The sequence below is a fragment of the Protomyctophum parallelum genome (assembly GCF_964188405.1).
Source record: "Protomyctophum parallelum genome assembly, chromosome: 7".
Lineage (NCBI taxonomy): Eukaryota > Metazoa > Chordata > Actinopteri > Myctophiformes > Myctophidae > Protomyctophum > Protomyctophum parallelum.
Window position 1 is genome coordinate 54,223,994 of NC_139705.1, and position 25,011 is coordinate 54,249,004.

The following is a 25,011-nucleotide window of genomic DNA, read 5'->3' on the forward strand; positions in this document are numbered from 1 at the left end:
ACATTTTTAAATCTCAACTCAAGACTCACCTCTTCACCCTTGCTTTTAGTTGAGTTTTATTTTTTTATGTGTTTTTATTTATTTTATGTTCTTATATTCGGTTTTGTTCTCTGCCATTGTTCTATCATTTTAACTACTTGTGTTTTATTGTATTATATTTTTGTGTCCTGCCCTGTGAAGCACTTTGAGCTGCATTCATGTATGAAAAGTGCTATACAAATAAAGTTTATTATTATTAAAAGTTTTAACAAATAAAATAAATTTAAATAAAATAAAATAAATCAACAATTCCAACATATTTTTCAAAGGTATTTCATTTCAACATGCATTAATATGTAACATGGATCCTCTCTAGCAGTGCAGCAGTCGACCATAATATTTCAGATGACTACAATATGACTATAATGAAATTGAATGTTATTCAAAAGACTAAAACTAAATCAAAATGTGCCGTACTCACAACGCAGCCCCGCGAGGAGAGAGGAGAGGAGCAGAGAGGTCACACTCAGCCACAGGGCCGTCTTCATCCTGCAGTCTGTCTGTCTGCCTGTCTGTCTGTGTGTCTGTCTGTCTGTCTGTGTGTCTGTCTGTCTGTCTGTGTGTCTGTCTGCTGTCTGTCTGTCTGTCTGTCTGCCTGTCTGTCTGTTGTCTGTCTGTCTGTCTGTCTGTCTGTCTGCTCTCTGTGTCTGTCTGTCTGTCTGTCTGTCTGTGTCTGCTGTAAGCTCCATAGACATACATTCAGCCACTGTGTACTCTGACCCTGTGTCCACACATGCCGCCTATGCACGCACGCTCACACACACACACACACACACACACACACACACACACACACACACACACACACACACACACACACACACACACACACACACACACACACACACACACACACACACACACACACACACACACACACACACACACACACACACACACACACACACACACACACACACACACACACACACACACACATGCTCTCTGGCAATGGAATGCAACCCTAAATAAGTTTCTGGGAACAACAGATAACTAATTATCCATCTAAAGTATTACAGAAACATGTTGTCCCAAATTATTGCTCCTTAATGATGATTCTTCTTTAACTTTAAGTACAGTTCAGAGACGATTCTGGCTGGCAGGAAGTAACAATGTAAACTAAATGTTGGCACTGCGATGCAGCGCCACATTCTCTGCCCTTTAATCACTGGAAACAGTTCTTAAAGGAGAATTACATACTAAAAGACTTTCTTACCTTTCTTCGTAGTCGTTACGTCCCCACCAAAGAGGTCCAGGTGTTATTTTGTGCAAAAGCTCCTTATTGGCTATTTCCCCTACCATAAGCCCTCAATTAATTGCATTGAATTGAATGGGGCTATGGGGTGTTGTGCTAATTTGCTTATTTCCATCGCTCAAAATTATAATTTCTCTGTATATATCCTCTCTTCATAATGTAAATAATATCCCAAGCGGCAAACTTTACTACTTCTTTCGATGGGAATAAGCGGAACCATATTCTCTATCAAGTTAGGACCTCTACTGTATATAACTATGACATATATAACTAATTATATCTGTATAATAATCCACTTTTTTCTTTTTGGTCTTTGGTTGAAATATTTTCCCATTTGTTTTTATTTTCAGGCCTATGACGGGGTGGGTTGGGAGTCGGGACTTGCGAGGGATTATTTATTATTATTTATTTATTATTTTCAATTTGTTGTTAATTTAGAAAATCTAGTTTTATGTTGTATTTAATCGTTTAATTATTACTATATTTTTCCCATTTTTTGTCAACGGTGGTTGGTGCTGGGGTCTATATTTAACCCATTTTCGGCTGGAACCCCTTTCGCTGTTAGCATTATGTTATGCTTTATAGCTATTGAAAAATAGCAGATCTACAAGCTCATAGCGCGCCACCGAGTGGCGCGCTACGAGCTTGTAGGTCTGCTATTTTTGAAAAATCGAAGAACGACTGACATAGAAACATAGCTTTTTCAGAAGACTGTCAGGATGTAGAAGACATTTTTAGAATCTGATCTCAGGTCAGAATGGGACAGCGCTGGCCGCCGCGTGATCTGAGATCGAGATGTCCCTTGAATTTCACCATGCTCTCATCCAGTCACAAGATTTCCTTTGGTGCTGCTGCTGCTATGGGAACGCAGCTTTTAGAATTGTACCATCTCAGATTATTCTTTTTGGATGATTTGTGGCTCCTTTTCTTTAAACGATATGATCCGCGGTAACAACATGTATGTTTTGGGTGTATTAAAGGTATATTCAGTGATTTCACTTAATTCAAATATCACTTATTTTTTTTGTTTTGTTGTGATAATCCTCTCTACTATAGTGTGCTGACCATATAAGGAGTTCCTCCCTGTCCCCAGTTAACCCCTGGGGGTCAAAAAACCTTAGGTTTCGTTTTTGACTCTCTATCCTGATTGGACGAAAGGAAAGGCTGGGTCCCACAGCCAAAAACGAAACCTAAGGTTTTTTGAGTGAAATCACTGAATATACCTTTAAATAACATTTGCGGGAGATGTTACATAGATGTTACATAGATGTTACATAGATGTTACATAGATGTTACATAGATGTTACATAGCGATTTTTCACTTTCTGACTCGGTGACCGGGTGGAACGCCTTTTTGCATTGAGCGAGTGGCAGTCCTGGAGTACACATTTCAACCACCAGATGGTGGTGTTGGCGGTAAATAAGTTAAGCCCTCCAAAAATATATTTTTTCTGCACTGGTTTCTGCTATAGCGTTAGCCTACGGAAAGCCAAAAGCCAAAAAAGAATATAGGAAAAATTCTGAATATTCTTATCTCGCCCCGCGTCACTAGGACGTCGCTAGGACGTCCTCACACGTCGATGGCACCAATTTTTCGGGATCCTTATGACGGCCTCATGCGTCGTATGAACTGAAACGGTTAAGTGGGGGGATATCGGTCGGGAAACTGGCAACATTCACATTGGGTGAGGTAACAAATGTTAGACACTAGGGGGGGGGGGAGTCGCCACAGTCTAAAAATGAATCCTCTACCGGCTCTACGCGCTGCCTAGGAGACAGGCTGAACAGGCTCTACGTGCTGCGCGCTGCATGAGACAGGCTGAACAGCTCTACGCGCTGCCTAGGAGACAGGCTGAACAGCTCTACGCGCTGCCTAGGAGACAGGCTGAACAGCTCTACGCGCTGCGCGCTGCCTAGGAGACAGGCTGAACAGGCTCTACGCGCTGCCTAGGAGACAGGCTGAACAGGCTCTACGCGCTGCCTAGGAGACAGGCTGAACAGCTCTACGCGCTGCCTAGGAGACAGGCTGAACAGCTCTACGCGCTGCCTAGGAGACAGGCTGAACAGCTCTACGCGCTGCCTAGGAGACAGGCTGAACAGCTCTACGCGCTGCCTAGGAGACAGGCTGAACAGCTGTACGCGCTGCGCGCTGCCTAGGAGACAGGCTGAACAGCTCTACGCGCTGCGCGCTGCCTAGGAGACAGGCTGAACAGCTGTACGCGCTGCGCGCTGCCTAGGAGACAGGCTGAACAGCTCCACGCGCTGCGCGCTGCCTAGGAGACAGGCTGAACAGCTCTACGCGCTGCGCGCTGCCTAGGAGACAGGCTGAACAGGAGACAGGCTGAACAGGAGACAGGCTGAACAGGAGACAGGCTGAACAGGAGACAGGCTGAACAGGAGACAGGCTGAACAGGAGACAGGCTGAACAGGAGACAGGCTGAACAGGAGACAGGCTGAACAGGAGACAGACAGGCTGAACAGCACTGCCTAGGAGACAGGCTGAACAGGAGACAGGCTGAACAGGAGACAGGCTGAACAGGAGACAGGCTGAACAGGAGACAGACAGGCTGAACAGGAGACAGGCTGAACAGGAGACAGACTGAACAGGAGACAGGCTGAACAGGAGACAGGCTGAACAGGAGACAGACAGGCTGAACAGGAGACAGGCTGAACAGGAGACAGACTGAACAGGAGACAGGCTGAACAGGAGACAGGCTGAACAGGAGACAGACTGAACAGGAGACAGACAGGCTGAACAGCACTGCCTAGGAGACAGGCTGAACAGGAGACAGGCTGAACAGGAGACAGGCTGAACAGGAGACAGGCTGAACAGACAACCCTTCCGGCCCGGGTTCAACCGGAAGGAAAGACAAAAAATATACAACAAAAAAAATGGATTGGATTTCCCCAATTAAACTTAAGGCTCCTTTTTCCCCTTTGTCCGTCAAAACAAGCTTTTCTTTCAACGGACCACAAGTTATCATGATCGCGTTTTGCACAAAGTATTTTCAAGATGCCGGTGGAATTAAATTAGTCCAGCGGTGGCGATCTGCATCCAGCGTGGGTTTTACTTTTAAATTCTGCAGACATTGCATATATATTATTATTTACCAGGCATGACTCCAACTCCAAGCATCACTCAACAAAAATGGTAAGTTAATAAAAGAACCGTACCAAAACCACACCAGATGTCCAAAAATTTGCCAGAAATGTAATTGGTACAGGGTACAGTCAGACATAAATGTAATCAGTACAGGGTACAGTCAGACATAAATGTAATCAGTACAGGGTACAGTCAGACATAAATGTAATCAGTACAGGGTACAGTCAGACATAAATGTAATCAGTACAGGGTACAGTCAGACATAAATGTAATCAGTACAGGGTACAGTCAGACATAAATGTAATCAGTACAGGGTACAGTCAGACATAAATGTAATCAGTACAGGGTACAGTTAGACATAAATGTAATCAGTACAGGGTACAGTCAAACAGAAATGTAATCGGTACAGGGTACAGTCAAACAGAAATGTAATCGGTACAGGGTACAGTCAAACAGAAATGTAATCAGTACAGGGTACAGTCAAACAGAAATGTAATCAGTACAGGGTACAGTCAGACATAAATGTAATCAGTACAGTACAGTCAGACAGAAATGTAATCGGTACAGGTTACAGTCAAACACACGTCCAATGGGATCACTGAAAAAAAGTCCTTGCGGTCTTGTTTCCATTCAGGTCCTCCTGGGTATTCAATTCATAATCATGACATGAAAAATAACAACAAAAATCAAATAACAAAAATATGTACAGGTTGGGGAACAAGGAAGGGGCTATAATTTCCTCTGTCCTACTGGGTGAGTTCTCATGTGTGCTTTCACATAGTCCGTTCGCATGAAGCCCTTGCCACAGATTTTACAATGAAAGGGCTTTTCCCCTGTATGAATCATCGTGTGTTTTTTTAGATTATTCATTCCAAAAAAGCTTTTGTCACACACTCTACAGGTAAAGGGTTTTTCCCCTGCATGAACCATTCTATGTCTTTTCAGTTGAATCAATCGAATGAACCCTTTGCCACACGCTGTACATTTAAAGGGTTTTTCCCCTGTATGAACCATCGTGTGTCTTTCCAGATCAGTGTTTTTATTAAACATTTTGCCACAATACGAACAGAGAAAGGGTTTCTCCCCTGTATGAATCATCGTATGTCTCTTCAGATCATTATTACTAGTGAAACATTTGCCACAATATGAACAAAGATGTCGGTGTCCCGTGTGACTCTCCATGGAGGTAGCTTTCAGGTCTTGACAGGTTTTTTTAATTGGTTTCTCCCCTGTATGAACCATTTCATGACTTCTTAGATGATCCTTTCGTTTAAAGCTTTTGCCACACACTGTACAGGTAAAGGGTTTCTCCACTGTATGAACCATTTCGTGACTTTTCTGTTGATCCATCCGTTTAAAGCTTTTGCCACACACTGCACAGGTAAAGGGTTTTCCCCGTGCATGAACCATGTTATGACTTTTTAGAGTATCCATTCGTTTAAAGCTTCTGCCACACACTGTACAGGTAAAGGGTTTTTCCCCTGTATGAATCCTTGTGTGTCTCCTCAGGTTGTTCCCAAAGGTAAACCTTTTGCCACAATATGAACAAGGAAAGCTTTTCTTCCCGGTGAGACTCCGCGTGGAGGTAGCTTTACGGCCTTGAGACGGCTTCCTCTCTTCTTCTTCCACATGTTGTGTCTTGTGTGATTTCAGTGACTCTAAGGCATCACTGTATTCAGCGTCAGATTCAGAACTGTCTGATCTCAGTGAGTTTAAATTTGACTGACCTTCCCTGGTCTCCGCCCAGTCATCGTCACCATCGTCAGCATCAGATTCAGAAGAGTCTGAAGAGAGGAGCCGGTCTGTTCCACAGTCCTCTACATCAGTCTCTCTGTTTTCATTATTATCACCTTCACTTTTCTCTTCAGTGTCAGATTCAGAACAGTGTGAAGAGTGTAGCTGTTCGCCACTAGTTGGTTGTGATGTTCCACAGTCCTCTACATCAGCTTGCGTTTCCATTTGTTCAGTCGAGGTGCCGGCTACAGGCTCTGTCTCTCTGTTCTCCTCATCATGTACACTCTTTGCTTCTAGTGATGTCAATGTTGAACCGTCAGCCTCCTCTGGCCTCCCTTCTTTAATCTGTGGAGGTTGAGGTGGTTCCTCCTGGACCCGACTGGAGCTCCTCTCCTGCTGTTCCTCCTCTGTGAAGGCGAGGAAATATAGGGGGGGGGGGGGGGGGGACAATGGAATGAGATAAAAGCGGAGAATGTTTCTAATTTACATTTTCTTCCACATGGTTGCCATACTTCCAGTTCACGCCAGTGGTGGGAGTCTGGTGCAACGCACAGGTCCTGGACCTGGTGAGAGCAGGAGTGGACCTGGTGAGACGTAGGAGGGGCCCGGACAGGTGTAAACCCACAGAGCCTAGTCCTTCCATGTGCCAGAATGGTACCTCCCAGTCCCGGCAGAGTAGTTCAGGAGGAACGGATTGTGTGGCCCTGGTTTTGCCTTACTAGTGGGACTGATGGAGGGTAGCTACTGGGACGTAAGTCGGGACTTGATCACTCCCGGCTGGGTCGCCTGAGTGAGGGGTGTGATGTTGGGAGATCCGAAACCCCGATGACCTCAGGATACATCACTGAGGATACGTCCCAGGTGATGATCTTAGGATACATCACTGCGGATACGTCCCAGGTGATGACCTCAGGATACATCACTGAGGATACGTCCCATGTGATGCCCTTGGGATACATCACTGAGGATACGTCCCATGTGATGACCTTGGGATACATCACTGAGGATACGTCCCAGGTGATGACCTTGGGATACATTACTGAGGATACGTCCCAGGTGATGACCTTGGGATACATCACTAAGGATATACGTCCCAGGTGATGACCTTAGGATACATCACTGAGGATACGTCCCAGGTGATGACCTTGGGATACATCACTGAGGATACGTCCCAGGTGATGACCTTGGGATACATCACTGAGGATACGTCCCAGGTGATGACCTTGGGATACATCACTAAGGATATACGTCCCAGGTGATGACCTTAGGATACATCACTGAGGATACGTCCCAGGTGATGACCTCAGGATACATCACTGAGGATACGTCCCAGGTGATGACCTTAGGATACATCACTGAGGATACGTCCCAGGTGATGACCTTGGGATACATCACTGAGGATACGTCCCAGGTGATGACGTTAGGATACATCACTGAGGATACGTCCCAGGTGATGACCTCAGGATACATCACTGAGGATACGTCCCAGGTGATGACCTTAGGATACATCACTGAGGATACGTCCCAGGTGATGACCTCAGGATACATCACTGAGGATACGTCCCAGGTGATGACCTTAGGATACATCACTGAGGATACGTCCCAGGTGATGACCTTAGGATACATCACTGAGGATAAGTCCCAGGTGATGACCTTGGGATACATCACTAAGGATATACGTCCCAGGTGATGACCTTGGGATACATCACTGAGGATACGTCCCAGGTGATGACCTTGGGATACATCACTGAGGATACGTCCCAGGTGATGACCTCAGGATACATCACTGAGGATACGTCCCAGGTGATGACCTTGGGATACATCACTAAGGATACGTCCTAGGTGATGACCTCAGGATACATCACTAAGGATATACGTCCCAGGTGATGACCTCAGGATACATCACTGAGGATACGTCCCAGGTGATGACCTCAGGATACATCACTGAGGATACGTCCCAGGTGATGACCTTGGGATACATCACTAAGGATATACGTCCCAGGTGATGACCTTAGGATACATCACTAAGGATATACGTCCCAGGTGATGACCTCAGGATACATCACTGAGGATACGATGACCTTAGGATGCGGATGCAGGTGCTTTGCGATAGGTGCTGGGTAATTAATCACACCACCTGCCAATTGTGTGACTGCCAACTCTTGTGTTTCCCTGGTCAATTGGTGATGACGTCTGCGGTAAACAGGACGTATTTGTAAAATCAGTTCATCGATTATTCCGGCCCCCCTCGCCCGGAGAGAAATATGTCCGTGTGCATCTCTTGAAAAAGTGGAGATAATTCACTAAATACGCGTTTTGTGCCAGAACTTTCACATGGATATAAAACTAGAGGACCATATTTCACACCACGTCTTTGGAATTATTTAATGGGTGAGTACAAACGGAGCAATTATCACATTTAGGCCGCGCATGTTAAAGTTCTACCAGAAATCAAGGATCGTGTTCTATGGCTCTGTATGTGAAATACTGTACATACTGTATGTAACAACAAGAGCCGTTCTAGGGCTATGTGTAAGTTAGCATTTTTCTGCATTTCCCCTGGCCAACTTGTAATTCCTGCATGTGCTACTGACCTGCAGCAGTGTGTTTTGTGTGCAGTGTCTCCATCTCTCTCTGGAAGAGGCTGTACATGAACTGTGCGGCCGCGCTGAGGCGCTCCAACACAAACACCCTGACGCGACAAACATCACCGCTTGAGTGTTTCTCCAAAACACACAAGATCTGCTCTCCCACCGACGCCATGTGTCCGTTCATCTGCAGCCGCACGGACTCCATTCGATGCGTTTCACCTCCTTTAAGAGACATGGTTTTAACTCCCGTTAGGTTTCTCCTTGTCTCGCGTAGGTTTCTCCTAAACTTAATTTAACCTCTTGTCAACTATAACCTCGCCTCACCAGGCCGGCTTCTTGTCAACAGGAAGAACTACACGGCCTTCTACTTCCTGGTCAACGTGTACGCAGCACGCATACTGTTGCTGCTAATGCCTTTCGCCCCCTGGTGGAGGAGGTGTGCAACTGCCGCTGATATAGTATTTCTAAAGACGGATTTAGATAAGTGAAATAAGACAATAACTGTGGAGAGAATGTGAAATGTTAAAATAAAGCCATCGATGGAAATATATAGTCTGTGCATATTGTTGCTGTCGTGTGGAAACCTTGTAAGATATTAATTTCGTATTCATATTTATATTTGAACAAGTGAAAATAGCAGATCTACAAGCTCACATCGCAATGTATTGTGAGCTTGATCTGCAATGTTTCACTCAGGGCTGCCATATTTCAGAAAATGTCAAGAGTGAGACTCTAGTGTCTTAATGGCCCTCATTTATCAACCGTGCGTACGCCAAAATATGGGCGCACGCCGAAATTACCGACATTTTCGGCATTTAACATTTCCGGCAAAGCTTGAAATTGAACTTGAGTAGGACAAATAGTCACGTCTGGTCGCGAGCTGGCGTACGCTGTTTTTCTGTTTTACACAAGCGGAGCAGCCTTGTCTGAACTGCTGAGAGGCTGTCACAGGCATCAAAACATATATGTAGTATTCACTCCTAAAATGTTTATATAAAAGGTATGTATAATGTATATGGGCTACATGTAAAAAATAAATAAATAAAAATGTTAAGGAATACATGTGTCATATGAAATTAGTAGGAGATAAAATCGCGCAATTAAAAACAATGTTGCAAGAGATGCTTAAGCCATTTAAACAGTGTTTTGCATGAGCGCATAGTCGCATACATGCGAGGATTTGGGCTGTCTGTGCTGAAATATTTCCATGACGGGACGTTGGAGAGTATAGTGCAGCAGCTGCTGCAGCTCAGCTGCGGAGAGTCCCAACGTGCAGGTATATACTGTAGCCTAATCTACAGCATGAAGGCCGGTGTCTTTCTTACGGTATGTGCAATATAATAAACCCGACGCGTCGCTCGAATGCCAAATGTACCGTGCCAGGCTCCCAGCGCAAGTGGGAACTGCATCGGAGATATAGGTATATTACCCAGCCAGCCCATGCACCAGCCACATGAGGCTATTGTTTTGGCTGCACATTCATATAACAGTGACTAACGACTGCGAGGCAATCTAAATAGACTGGCGAACGTCGGAACGTGCATGGTCAGTTGGTCACGGACGGACCGCTGTGATAGAGAGAGACAGACAGACAGACAGACAGACAGACAGGACAGGACAGGAGGAGCACCTGCAAAACAGCAGCGTGTTATTTAATTATGGTTCACAGGTTCAGGTTTTCGTTCACTAATATATCTTGTTGTATATTAAATTAAAAATACTTTAATAATTTAATATACAACTAACAACACACAGTTAAAGTTGCAAATAGCGATATGTGCGTGCGGGGGGTGAGGGGGAAGCGAAGCGAGAGGAGAAACAGACAGCTTTATTTAATGTGTCATGTAGGTGCCTGCGTGCATGACAGCAAGGCAAGCGAGGTGAGAGGGAAACAGACAGGGACCCTGCATGAATTAAATAAAGTTGTAGGCCTACCCTGTCACAGGGTAGGCCTACAACTTTATTTAGTTGTCTGTTTCTCCTCTCGCTTCGCTTCCCTTGCTGCCCGCCTCACCCCCCGCACGCACGCTTTATTTAATTCATGCAGGTGTTCGTTCTTTATTTGTTTAACAACACACCAGTTAGTTGGGCTTGCAAGTTGCAAGCCTCACCCCCCTCACCCCCCTCTCTATGAGAGAGGGGGGTGAGGCGAGCAGCAAGGCACGGGAGAAACCTATTTTTTCATGTAACCATGGTTTCAGGAAACGTATTGCCGTTGTTCATGTCGCAAAAACGAGGGCGAGGCTTGATTTCTTAGGGCGTGCCAGATCAAATTCAGCCGTGACATTTATTAACGTGAGAACAAAATTAAGGAAGGATCAGCTGTTTGCGATCACTTTATAAATGCCGTGGCGACGTGGGTGTACTACGAAACCTGCACTCGAATCTGTGGCAGATTTTTCTTAATGTGTTCGACGCCGTCCGAAGGGCGGCAGGGAAAAAAATTGGCTTTTTTTAATGTCAATTTGGCCCATTTTAACGTTGATATTTAACCTTAACACTGATGTCTTCACCTCCATGCTAGCTGCTCTCCCTGCACTGACAGCCTCCTCATGCTTAAAGTAGAAATGAAAAAGATATCTATCTATCTATCTATGCTCCTCATAGTACCTTTTCCTTTCCTTAGTCCAGTTACCCTGGGTAAACATAGTACTGTACCTTTCCTTTCCTTAATCCAGTTACCCTGGTTAACATAGTACCTTTCCTTTCCTTATAGTCCAGTTACCCTGGGTAAACATAGTACCTTTCCTTTCCTTAGTCCAGTTACCCTGGGTAAACATAGTACCTTTCCTTTCCTTAGTCCAGTTACCATGGGTAAACATAGTACCTTTAGTCCAGTTACCCTGGGTAAACATAGTACCTTTAGTCCAGTTACCCTGGGTAAACATAGTACCTTTAGTCCAGTTACCCTGGGTAAACATAGTACCTTTCCTTTCCTTTACGTTAACGCCACTGTATGACGTTAACGCTACTGTATGCCGAACTGAAGCGGACTCAAGCTCAGACTTTTTTTCTTCTTCCTGGAAATAAAAACGTCTCGGTTGCCGAGGCTAATTGATTTGAGTTTATTAGACAGAACACAAAAAAAACAACAACAGAGTTATAGGCTACAGTTTGGAATTCTTATTCCGAAAGGGATTGTTTTAGTTTAGGCCCCAATAATCAATTAATAGACATGACATGAATAATGAATAATTACAACAAAATTCAATATCCATCAATAACAACAGATCCATGTCATTACAGGAAAACATTAAAAAAATATTTTTATAGCGTGTGTAGGCTTTATATATTAGTTTTATATTTCTAGTATGTATGAAGGCAACATCAAAAGCTTTCATAAACGCCCCAAAATAGACAAAACATGTTTTGTTTTTGGTAAGCAATAACTATATACACCTTGATTTTATTTCAATGGGACAATTGACCTATAGCTAAACCCCTCCCCAAACTGCTATAGTCCAATCACAGCTAAGCATGACATGGGTTAGACCAGAGTAATATAGTAAGAGATTGTGACACTAGCGTTGACTCCCATTGTAACAATGGAATGAGGAAGTGTTCATTCTATCTCAATGGGATAGTTCCAGCCATAGGAGCAATGTTTGGAACTATAGCCCATAGGCACCCTGCTTTGTCTCAATGGGATAGTTCCAGCCATAGGAGCAATGTTTGGAACTATAGCCCATAGGCACCCGCTTTGTCTCAATGGGATAGTTCCAGCCATAGGAGCAATGTTTGGAACTATAGCCCATAGGCACCCGCTTTGTCTCAGTGGGATAGTTCCAGCCATAGGAGCAATGTTTGGAACTATAGCCCATAGGCAGCCGCTTTGCGGCCAGATCAAAGTGTGTCGCCACTCTCATTGTTTTAAAAAAGAAATGTCACACACATATGTTTCCAGTGCATACGGCAGGCCTTGTTGACGAATTTAGAAGGTATTTTGAAGGTCTGGTTCCGAAAAAATGAACCAGGATATAATGTGTGAAATCCATGATATTTACATTGGAATGAATGAGCCCGGCTGGAAAGTGTCCAAGTGGGAGTGTCTAAGTGGACGAGGGCGGGGCTTAGCTAAAGGGGAATTGTATGTTCACTTGGATAACCTATATTTACTTTTTGAGGGCCGCTTATCGTTAGTCCCTCCTATGCACAGCTTTGTGTGTATGTCTGTCTGAATATGAGCGCGGAATGTATGTGTGTGTCTGTATGAGCACGGAAAGTGATGTATGATAAGAGCGCCCCTCATGTTAAGAGCGCCCCTCACTTCACACAAGTGTGATCCCCCCCCCCCCCCCCCCCCCCCCCAAAAAAAGACATTTGGGCTGAGCATGGTTGTGCTTTTTACAATGAATGAGTCCATAAAACTCCCACCATTTGCAGTTCCAATGAAAGGTTACATAATGTAGAAAGATAAGAATGAAAGCCGTAAACAAAGTCAGAATCAAAAACGTTTAATGAATGAATTCACATCCATTGACTTAAAGGTTTTATGACATTCATTTTCATTTATTTTTCTTTTAGGTTTTATGACCTCAATTACACCCAAAAAACCTGAACTTTGAACATTCAGTGGAGTTTCTGTGGTCTGACGTTTTCTTTGGGGTTTTTTGGGGCCTTTTGAGCTACAATGAAAACAGGCAACACAGTGAAAACAGTGACATCTGCTGGCAAATCCCATTGACATATATGGGATTTGCAGTAAGTGATGTCACTTACTGCCGGCAAATCAGAGCACCTGGTTTGAGCCAGAAAACCCCAGATCACAGAAAATCTACTGAATGTTAAAAGTTCATGTTTTTTGGGTGCAATTGAGATTAGAAAACCTAAAAAAAACAAGAACAATTCCAAAACCTTTTTTTTTTATGTCACAATCCCTTTAAAAAACACACTTGTGTGAAGTGGCTTGTAATAGCCTGCCCATTATATGCAGGAAGATATTAACAATATAAACCAAACGTTTACTGTAGTAGGGGGCGCTGCGGCGCGCATTATGGCGCGCCGCAGCGCGCGCACGACACATTTTCACACAGAAAGGTGGCTTTTACTTTCCCTCTCCACACGCATGGGCAAACTGACCCAGGATAAGGCGCAGCATATTTATTAGACCTATTAACAGAAATCAGCTGTTTTGATTAAAATTATTATTATTTTCCCCCTACTGTCCGAGGGGGGGGGGGGGGTGTACTTCCCTCAGCCATGCATATATAGCAGGGTCACTTTCATTCGTTGCTACTACGTTAAGAAACATGAATGCCGTGTTATCGTGTAAAACACAATGAATTGAACAATGTGGACCCTGTTGTAAACAAGTGTAATGCTTAATTGGGTCGTCCACTCACAGTTAACAGTCTTTGTATTGAGTTTGTGCTTAAAATGTACTGTAAACTCTACAAACTGTTAATAAATATTTCAATCAATCAATCAAAACACTATACGTTACGAGGCTAGGTTCAACTAAGCTTCAGGTTTATTTGTCATTATGTACAAATACAAAATACAACGTGTAAATACAATGAAATGCGTTGTGCTCTGAGCACAATGAACGCATGAATGCAGCGTGCTGTTCATTGGTTAGAACAGTCATCAGTCAATGAACACATGAATGCAGCGTGCTGTTCATTGGTTAGAACAGTCATCAGTCAATGAACACATGAATGCAGCGTGCTGTTCATTGGTTAGAACAGTCATCAGTCAATGAACACATGAATGCAGCGTGCTGTTCATTGGTTAGAACAGTCATCAGTCAATGAACACATGAATGCAGCGTGCTGTTCATTGGTTAGAACAGTCATCAGTCAATGAACGCATGAATGCAGTGTGCTGTTCATTGGTTAGAACAGTCATCAGTCCGACATCGACCACCATTCTCTACCCTAACCATAGAGTATTAAAAGGATAGAGACTGATCTGGCGCGAAGCTCCGCCCCCCTCCGCTATTCACGTCAGTGGAAGTTGCTCGGTGGCGTTTTGAAGGACCCGGAAGGACCGTCTCAAAACGTCTATACGTCCGCATCGGACCGCCACATTTTGGAGGTCCAAAGCGGAAGTGCAAACCGAGCGCTCAACGTTAAAGCCCAGATGCTGCACGGGGGTTTCCTCGTCAAGAATCCACGGGTCCGCCTGCAGTCCTTCCTCTTACCACTAGGGCCCAGCGCTTCAACGTTGGAGCGCCTCACTGGCCCCCTTGAACCCCTAACCCTAACCCCTAACCCCTACCCCTAACCCTAACCCCTAACCCTAAACCCTAAACCCCTAACCCCTAACCCTAACCCTAACCCCAACCCCTAACCCCTGACCCTAACCACAAGCCCAGGAGCAGCGCAGTTTTCCACCGTTCTTCCCGCGTGTCAGACCAACGCTCCGTCGGAGTTACGAGTGGATCCCGTTTATATTGACCCACATGACGTTTATAGACTTTGGCTGACACTATATTTAAAGTGCTCTAAACCAGTGTTGTTTTCGTCGACTAAAACTAAGACGAGAAATGTTCGTCGACTACCTTTTTCCACTGACAAAAACAAATGGAAACTAAATGAAAACTAAGACTAAAACTAAGACTAAATATACTGACAATTTCGTCGACAAATAAAAGCTAGACTAAAATGTTAGGAAGGGACTAGTGGACAAGAGATCCAGTATAAGTCATTTTACACTTGGTTGCATGCTAAAAATAGCCGATCTACAAGCTCACAACGCGTCCCAACGCGACACGTTGTGAGCTTGTAGATCGGCTATTTTCAGCAAGTGTAAAAACACTCATTACGACGGCATCAAGACCCGCCAAAATACATTTTAGTCGACTAAATAAACTGTAGATTTAGTCGACTAAAATCTTATGACATTTAGTCGACTAAATCTAGACTAACACTAAGACATTCCAGGTGACTAAAATGTGACTAAAACTAAATGAAGTTTCAGTCCAAAGACTATGACTAAAACTAAAATAGAAATTTGCTGCCAAAAACAACACTGCTCTAAACAAACACTTAACAGTCCGTAGATTTGGCTGCCATAACATGACGTCATTTCAAAAGACAAGAAGCCCTCAAAAAGGTTTCCATGAGCGAGTCTCAGCCGGGATCACAATGCTCATATAATGGTCTGTGTTATATCATGCGTCAACTCGGGATGACTTTCTTGAAAATAAATGTACTGCTAAACTAACAGTTTGACTGTTTTACACGCTTAACCCGCATTTTAATCAACCCCCCTTCACTGCCGAGATTGTTGTATTACCTTTAGAGCATACGCTGAATTATTTGGGCTTTTAATCCGCGAAAATCGAGCGAAGAAAAAGCTTCCCCCGTTTGTTATGAACGATCGCACCACCCGCCATCTTGGTACACCCGGAAGACGCAGCACAGGAGCCTCCTCCATGAGGCGTTGAACCCCATTCGTTTGCATTGGCCTAAATTTCCCAGAAGCCCTAGCAGCCCACAGCATGTGACGATTTCCGGTTTCGTCATCAAAAAAAATGCATCTACTCTCTATCTTCGCGGCGAAGACGGGTTTTCTTTTTATTTATTACATTACGGCGGATTAAACACATAAAACAAAAGGCGGTATTAGCGGGGTTGGCAGCGACATTAACCTGGAGTAATCCATTCCCCGGCACGGAAACTGTTCTAACAACTTCTACAGTGTATGAATGTTTGCAGTAGGCTATACCTTCAGAAGCAACTCATTTGCCACAAACTGAAGCTAAGTGTTATCTCCCACTGTGTGCGTTCTCATGTGTCGTTTCAGGTCACCGTTTTGACTACAGCCTTTCCCACACACCGTACAGGTAAAGGGTTTTTCCCCGGTGTGAGTCCTCATGTGTCTCATTAGATGGTGGTTTCGAATGAAGCCTTTCCCACAGACTTTACAGGCGACGGACTTTTCACCCGTGTGAATCATCATGTGTCTTTTAGTGTCGTCCGTTCGACTGAAGCCCTTGCCACAAACCGTACAAGTGAAGGGTTTCTCGCCTGTGTGAGTCCTCATGTGTGTTTTCAGATTAGACTTAAAGCTATACTGCTGGCCGCACACGGTACAAGTGAAGGGCTTCTCCCCCGTATGCATCATCATGTGTGATTTCATCTGACTGACGACTTTGCCACAGATTGTACAGACGGAGGACTTTTCTCTGGTGTGCATCCTCATGTGTTTCTTCAGACTGCACCTTAGACTATAGCCTCTGCCACACACTTTACAGATAAAGGGCTTTTCCCCCGCCGTATGAGTTCTCACGTGTGCTTTTTGACCCTTTGGACATGACACTTTTGGGGCCTTTTTATCACTACTGCCGTCTCCACAAATGTGTCTTTTTAGAAGGTACCGTCGAATGAAGCCTTTGCCACACACCGTACAGGTAAAGGGCTTCTCCCCTGTGTGAAGCATCGTGTGTCTCTCCAGAGACTTCTTGTCGTTAAGCATTTTGCCACAAAATGAACAGGGACAGCTCTTCTTCTTCCCCGTGAGACCAATCGTCGTCACGGTGGTTTTCAGGTCTCGACAGGACTGTTCCTGCTCCGTATTGAACTGTTCCTCCGCGTGAACCTTCATGTGTCTTTTCAGATGATACATCCTAATGAAGCCTTTGTCACACACTGTACAGTTGAGGGGCTTTTCGCCCGTGTGAATCATTGTGTGTCTGTTCAGGCCGCTCTTCTCGTGAAACATTTTGCCACAGAATGCACAAAGGAAGCTTTTCTTCCCCGTGAAACCACTCGTCAAGGCTTCAGGCTTCAGGTCTCGACGGGGCTCTTCTCTCCTGTGAATCATCGCGTGTCGTTTCAGACGATAGGTTCGAGTGAAGCCTTTGCCACACACTGTACACACACAAGGCTTCTCCTCTGCGTGAATCAACGCGTGTCTCTTTAGATTAACCTTTAGACTAAAGCCTTTGTCACATACTGTACAGACGAAGGGTTTTTCCCCTGTATGAATCATCATGTGTGTTTTTAGACTAACCTTCAGACTACAGACTTTGCCACACACTGTACAAGTAAAGGGTTTCCCCCCTGCATGGTTCTTTATGTGTGTTTTACCAGCACCAGTACGACTAAAGCCTTTGCCGAACATTTTGCAACTAAAGGGCTTTTCCCCCGCGTGGGTCACGGCGTGCCTTTTTAGATGATACATTCGTATAAAGCTTTTGTCACACATGGTACATTTACATGGTTTTTCTCCCGTATGGATCATGGTGTGTCTCCTCAGACATCTCTTTTGATTGAACCTTTTGCCACAATATGAACAAACGAAGCCTTTCTTCCTCGCGGAGGTCATTCCCAGGTCTCCAGACGTCTCGTCGTCTCCTTCCACGTTTTCCTCTGATTTCAGCGAGTTTAAAGCCGAGCGACCCTCCCCGGTCTCCGCCCAGTCGTCGTGGTCTTCATCATGGTCTTCATCGTGGTCTTCAGCGTCAGATTCAGGAGAGTCACAGTCCTCCTCCACGTCAGCTTGAGCTTTGGTGTGTTCAGTCGAGGTGCTGGATAGAGGCTCCATCTCTCGGTTCTCATCGTCAGCACCTTGCTCAAAGTGTGACGAGAGTAGCTGACGGTCACCATCCGACGGTAGCCAGCCTGCTATGTAAGCTTTCATTTTCATGTATTCAGTGGAGGGTCCGGCTACAGGCTCTGTCTCCTCATCATGTACACTCTTTGCTTCTAGTGATGTCAATGTTGAACCATCAGCCTCCTCTGGCCTCCCTTCTTTAATCTGTTCCTCCTGGACCCGACTGGAGCTCCTCTCCTGCTGTTCCTCCTCTGTGGAGAGAAGATCAGATACAGCGCTTGGAATTCACTTGGTTACCTTAAAATGCATTTAGCAGACACTCTTAACCCATTCTGACCCGAGATCAGATTCATACGAGGTTTCCACTGGACACACACTGGTCTGATCAACCCATTCTGACCTGAGATCAGATTTCTTTTTAAATGTCAGTCGTTCTTCGATTTTTCAAAAAATAGCAGATCTACAAGCTCGTAGCGCGCCACCGAGTGGCGCGCTACGAGCTTGTAGATCTGCTATTTTTCAATAGCTAAAGCATAACATGATGCGCTAACACCAAAATGGGTGCCCGTTCAGAATGGGTTAATCCAGAGCGACAATATCAATATATATGACATGAATTGGTGGAAGTAGCTGCCTTACAAATGCATGCAAATGGGTTCATTGTGCTGTGAGTGTGCTTGAGCGTATACGTGTGTGTCCTAAACCCGTTGGCCTCAAAACCTTTCATGTAAAGGACCCCAAATTGAGCCTGCAGACCCCCCCCCCCCCCCCCCCCCCCCCCCATTCCCCTTTGAAAAGGTGTGCCAGGGACCTCCAACAGAGAAGATTGTTATTGTTATGGCTCTAGCAGTGATTTTCAGGGGAAAAGGCACGCTCTGCTCAGACAGGTTTATAATAGTCTCAGGCGTGTGCTGCTGCAGGGTGCATATTCCAAAAGAACATATAGACAATGAATTAAATCCTGCACTTCCAGTCTTTATTCATGAACAATGTGCGTTTCGGCGCGCAGGCCTTCGTCCGTGTCAAAATTGGCAGAAGCAACAGAAATGACATAGATATATAGATTATTATTTTTTTTCAATTAGAAGGGACTATACAGCCATGTCACATTATTATTAAAGACATACATAGTTTCGGCCTGCGCGCCGAAAACGCGTTTGTCTGTCTGGTATGACATTCTTTATGAATAAAGACTCTTACTCGACTGGAAGTGCAGGATTTAATTCATTTTCTAGCAGTGATTTCTCATCATTTTAACCCATTCTGACCTGAGATCAGATTCTAAAAATGTCTTCTACATCCTGACAGTTTTCTGAAAAAAGCTATGTTTCTGTGTCAGTCGTTCTTCGATTTTTCAAAAAATAGCAGACCTACAAGCTCGTAGCGCGCCACTCGGTGGCGCGCTATGAGCTTGTAGATCTGCTATTTTTTCAATAGCTAAAGCATAACATAATGCCGACACCAAAAGGGGTCCCGCCCCAAAATGAGTTAAGGACCCCCAAACTGCCTGTGCCCCAATAATTAATTCCTAAGACTTGGAGTCGTTTTGGGGACTAGTTTCATATTCATTTGGAAGTTCTGTCAGAAAATGTGTATTTAGTCAAATATCTCTACTTTTCCACAAGCTGCACACACACATAGGTCATTCTCTCCGGCGGTGGGGCTCTGAATGAGTGCAGGACTGAACTTTAGGAAGCACAAATGTATGGGGCACACAGAATAGGTTGTGTGATCAATTAACCCAAATGTATGGGGCGCACAGAATAGGTTAAATGTATACGTCAAATGTATGGGGCACACAGAATAGGTTGTGTGATCAATTAACCCAAATGTATGGGGCGCACAGAATAGGTTAAATGTATAGGTCAAATGTATGGGGCACACAGAATAGGTTGTGTGATCAATTAACCCAAATGTATGGGGCACACAGAATAGGTTGTGTGATCAATTAACCCAAATGTATGGGGCACACAGAATAGGTTGTGTGATCAATTAACCCAAATGTATGGGGCACACAGAATAGGTTGTGTGATCAATTAACCCAAATGTATGGGGCACACAGAATAGGTTGTGTGATCAATTAACCCAAATGTATGGGGCACACAGAATAGGTTGTGTGATCAATTAACCCAAATGTATGGGGCGCACAGAATAGGTTAAATGTATAGGTCAAATGTATGGGGCACACAGACTAGGTTGTGTGATCAATTAAGCCAAATGTATGGGGCACACAGAATAGGTTGTGTGATCAATTAACCCAACACCAATCGCAACACACCTGCCAATTGTGTGTTTGTGCTTCCCAAACATCGACTGTTCCCAAAGGAAGTTTTTTCAGGCTACGGCGGAAGATTGGGAGTGATGCTGCAGTTCTGACTGCAATGGGAAGTGCATTCCACAGTTTTGGAGCCAGAAGGGAGAAGAGTCTAGCTTTTCCTCATGTAAAAGTGGTAGGGCTGTCAATCGATTAAAATATTTAATCTGATTAATCGCATGATTGTCCATAGTTAACTGTGATTAATCGCAAATTAATCGCATATTTTTTATCCGTTCTAAATATACCTTAAATCAGTGGTTTTCAAGAATTTTCATATCAAGGTCCATTATTTATTCTGCATTTGAGCCACGGAACCACCATTTGATGACATTTAGCCTTCCAGACCCAAACTAAAGAACTGTATTGATGTTGGCCAATGGTACCATTACGAGAGATAACAGGCCATGTTGATCAAAATAACATGTTTTCTAAGTTTTCTAATTGTGTAGACTTAAATTAACTTAAGTAATGCAGCTGTTTAACAATTATTCAACTCTTCAGTGTAAAATTGTCATGCGTCTCTCAACCATAGCACTTACCCCCTTAGATAGCATTTCTGTAGACTTAGATAGCATTTGACACAGACTTATAGCATGTTATGTAGACGGCACTATAATTGTATTGTATATAGTCATAGCACACCATAGTACATATGTATAGCATAGTAGTAAATATGTATAGTTTATATGTGTATAGTGTATGTATAGTTTCATCATATAGATATTCCACTGTTACTTTCTTAGCTTACGCATGTTTCATGATATTGATAAATGCTTTTATGTGATGTATTCCCATGCTTTTGTTCTTGCTTAAATGTAAGTCGCTCTGGATTAAGAGCGTCTGATAAATGCCTAAATTGTAAATTGTAAATTGTAACCATTCTGTCAAACTTCACAGTGCGTTAATCGCGCGTTAAAAACAATAGTGCCGTTAAAAGGATTGTGAGTTAACTAGTTAATAGTGCGTTAACCCTAAAAAGTGGTGATATTTTACATGTTTTCTGCCAGAACTTCCACATGGATATGAAACTAGAGGACAATATCTGACTCAAACAGGTCAAAGAGCCCTGATAGGAATGATATATGGCTTTTTATTTGGTATTTGGAATGCATGAAATGTATGTAAGACTACAGACATTCTAGGGCTATTAACAATATTGGAAAGGTGATGATTATGAAAGCCAGACAATAAGATGGCTGGTATGAGCGTCACATGGTATGAGCGTCACATGGTATGAGCGTCACGTTGTCCAATGGACAAGTACAATTTGAATGCACTTGTCCTGGGAGATTTAACCCATTCTGACCTGAGATCAGATTCATACGATGTTTCCGCCGGACACACACTGGTCTGATTATAACCCATTCTGACCTGAGATCAGATTCTAAAAAAATGTCAGTCGTTCTTCGATTTTTCAAAAAATAGCAGACCTACAAGGAACACGACCCAGACCGGTTCCACATCCAGACCCCCAGGAACACGACCAGACCGGTTCCACATCCTCCAGACCCCCAGGAACACGACCAGACCGGTTCTACATCCAGACCCCCAGGAACACGACCCAGACCGGTTCCACATCCAGACCCCCAGGAACACGACCCAGACCGGTTCCACATCCAGACCCCCAGGAACACGACCCAGACCGGTTCCACATCCTCCAGACCCCCAGGAACACGACCCAGACCGGTTCTACATCCAGACCCCCAGGAACACGACCAGACCGGTTCTACATCCAGACCCCCAGGAACACGACCCAGACCGGTTCTACATCCAGACCCCCAGGAACACGACCCAGACCGGTTCTACATCCAGACCCCCAGGAACACGACCCAGACCGGTTCTACATCCAGACCCCCAGGAACACGACCCAGACCGGTTCTACATCCAGACCCCCAGGAACACGACCCAGACCGGTTCTACATCCAGACCCCCAGGAACACGACCCAGACCGGTTCCACATCCAGACCCCCAGGAACACGACCCAGACCGGTTCTACATCCAGACCCCCAGGAACACGACCCAGACCGGTTCACCATCCAGACCCCCAGGAACACGACCCAGACCGGTTCTACATCCAGACCCCCAGGAACACGACCCAGACCGGTTCACCATCCAGACCCCCAGGAACACGACCCAGACCGGTTCTACATCCAGACCCCCAGGAACACGACCAGACCGGTTCCACATCCAGACCCCCAGGAACACGACCAGACCGGTTCCACATCCTCCAGACCCCCAGGAACACGACCCAGACCGGTTCTACATCCAGACCCCCAGGAACACGACCCAGACCGGTTCCACATCCTCCAGACCCCCAGGAACACGACCCAGACCGGTTCTACATCCAGACCCCCAGGAACACGACCAGACCGGTTCTACATCCAGACCCCCAGGAACACGACCCAGACCGGTTCTACATCCAGACCCCCAGGAACACGACCAGACCGGTTCCACATCCAGACCCCCAGGAACACGACCCAGACCGGTTCCACATCCAGACCCCCAGGAACACGACCCAGACCGGTTCCACATCCAGACCCCCAGGAACACGACCAGACCGGTTCCACATCCAGACCCCCAGGAACACGACCCAGACCGGTTCCACATCCTCCAGACCCCCAGGAACACGACCCAGACCGGTTCCACATCCTCCAGACCCCCAGGAACACGACCCAGACCGGTTCCACATCCAGACCCCCAGGAACACGACCCAGACCGGTTCCACATCCTCCAGACCCCCAGGAACACGACCCAGACCGGTTCTACATCCAGACCCCCAGGAACACGACCCAGACCGGTTCCACATCCTCCAGACCCCCAGGAACACGACCCAGACCGGTTCCACATCCAGACCCCCAGGAACACGACCAGACCGGTTCCACATCCAGACCCCCAGGAACACGACCCAGACCGGTTCCACATCCAGACCCCCAGGAACACGACCCAGACCGGTTCCACATCCTCCAGACCCCCAGGAACACGACCCAGACCGGTTCTACATCCAGACCCCCAGGAACACGACCCAGACCGGTTCCACATCCAGACCCCCAGGAACACGACCCAGACCGGTTCTACATCCAGACCCCCAGGAACACGACCCAGACCGGTTCTACATCCAGACCCCCAGGAACACGACCCAGACCGGTTCTACATCCAGACCCCCAGGAACACGACCCAGACCGGTTCTACATCCAGACCCCCAGGAACACGACCAGACCGGTTCCACATCCAGACCCCCAGGAACCCGACCCAGACCGGTTCTACATCCAGACCCCCAGGAACACGACCCAGACCGGTTCCACATCCAGACCCCCAGGAACACGACCCAGACCGGTTCTACATCCAGACCCCCAGGAACACGACCCAGACCGGTTCCACATCCTCCAGACCCCCAGGAACACGACCCAGACCGGTTCTACATCCAGACCCCCAGGAACACGACCCAGACCGGTTCCACATCCAGACCCCCAGGAACACGACCAGACCGGTTCTACATCCAGACCCCCAGGAACACGACCCAGACCGGTTCTACATCCAGACCCCCAGGAACACGACCCAGACCGGTTCCACATCCAGACCCCCAGGAACACGACCCAGACCGGTTCCACATCCTCCAGACCCCCAGGAACACGACCAGACCGGTTCTACATCCAGACCCCCAGGAACACGACCCAGACCGGTTCCACATCCAGACCCCCAGGAACACAACCCAGACCGGTTCTACATCCAGACCCCCAGGAACACGACCCAGACCGGTTCCACATCCAGACCCCCAGGAACACGACCCAGACCGGTTCTACATCCAGACCCCCAGGAACACGACCCAGACCGGTTCTACATCCAGACCCCCAGGAACACAACCCAGACCGGTTCTACATCCAGACCCCCAGGAACACGACCAGACCGGTTCTACATCCAGACCCCCAGGAACACGACCCAGACCGGTTCTACATCCAGACCCCCAGGAACACAACCCAGACCGGTTCTACATCCAGACCCCCAGGAACACGACCAGACCGGTTCTACATCCAGACCCCCAGGAACACGACCAGACCGGTTCTACATCCAGACCCCCAGGAACACGACCCAGACCGGTTCTACATCCAGACCCCCAGGAACACGACCCAGACCGGTTCCACATCCAGACCCCCAGGAACACGACCCAGACCGGTTCTACATCCAGACCCCCAGGAACACGACCCAGACCGGTTCTACATCCAGACCCCCAGGAACACGACCCAGACCGGTTCCACATCCAGACCCCCAGGAACACGACCCAGACCGGTTCCACATCCAGACCCCCAGGAACACGACCAGACCGGTTCTACATCCAGACCCCCAGGAACACGACCCAGACCGGTTCTACATCCAGACCCCCAGGAACACGACCCAGACCGGTTCTACATCCAGACCCCCAGGAACACGACCCAGACCGGTTCCACATCCAGACCCCCAGGAACACGACCCAGAC

The 25,011-nt window shown here is 46.1% G+C and overlaps 1 long non-coding RNA gene across 1 annotated transcript in view; it reads right to left on the reverse strand.

Moving 5' to 3' along the window:
* LOC310862367 overlaps positions 1-2,329 on the reverse strand; it is a 705,243-nt gene extending 702,914 nt beyond the window's left edge. Inside the window, exon 1 of the long non-coding RNA XR_014569561.1 lies at positions 2,248-2,329. This is a non-coding gene — a long non-coding RNA (uncharacterized lncRNA). The remainder of the gene's footprint in view (positions 1-2,247) is intronic.
* Positions 2,330-25,011: the final 22,682 nt, after the last annotated feature.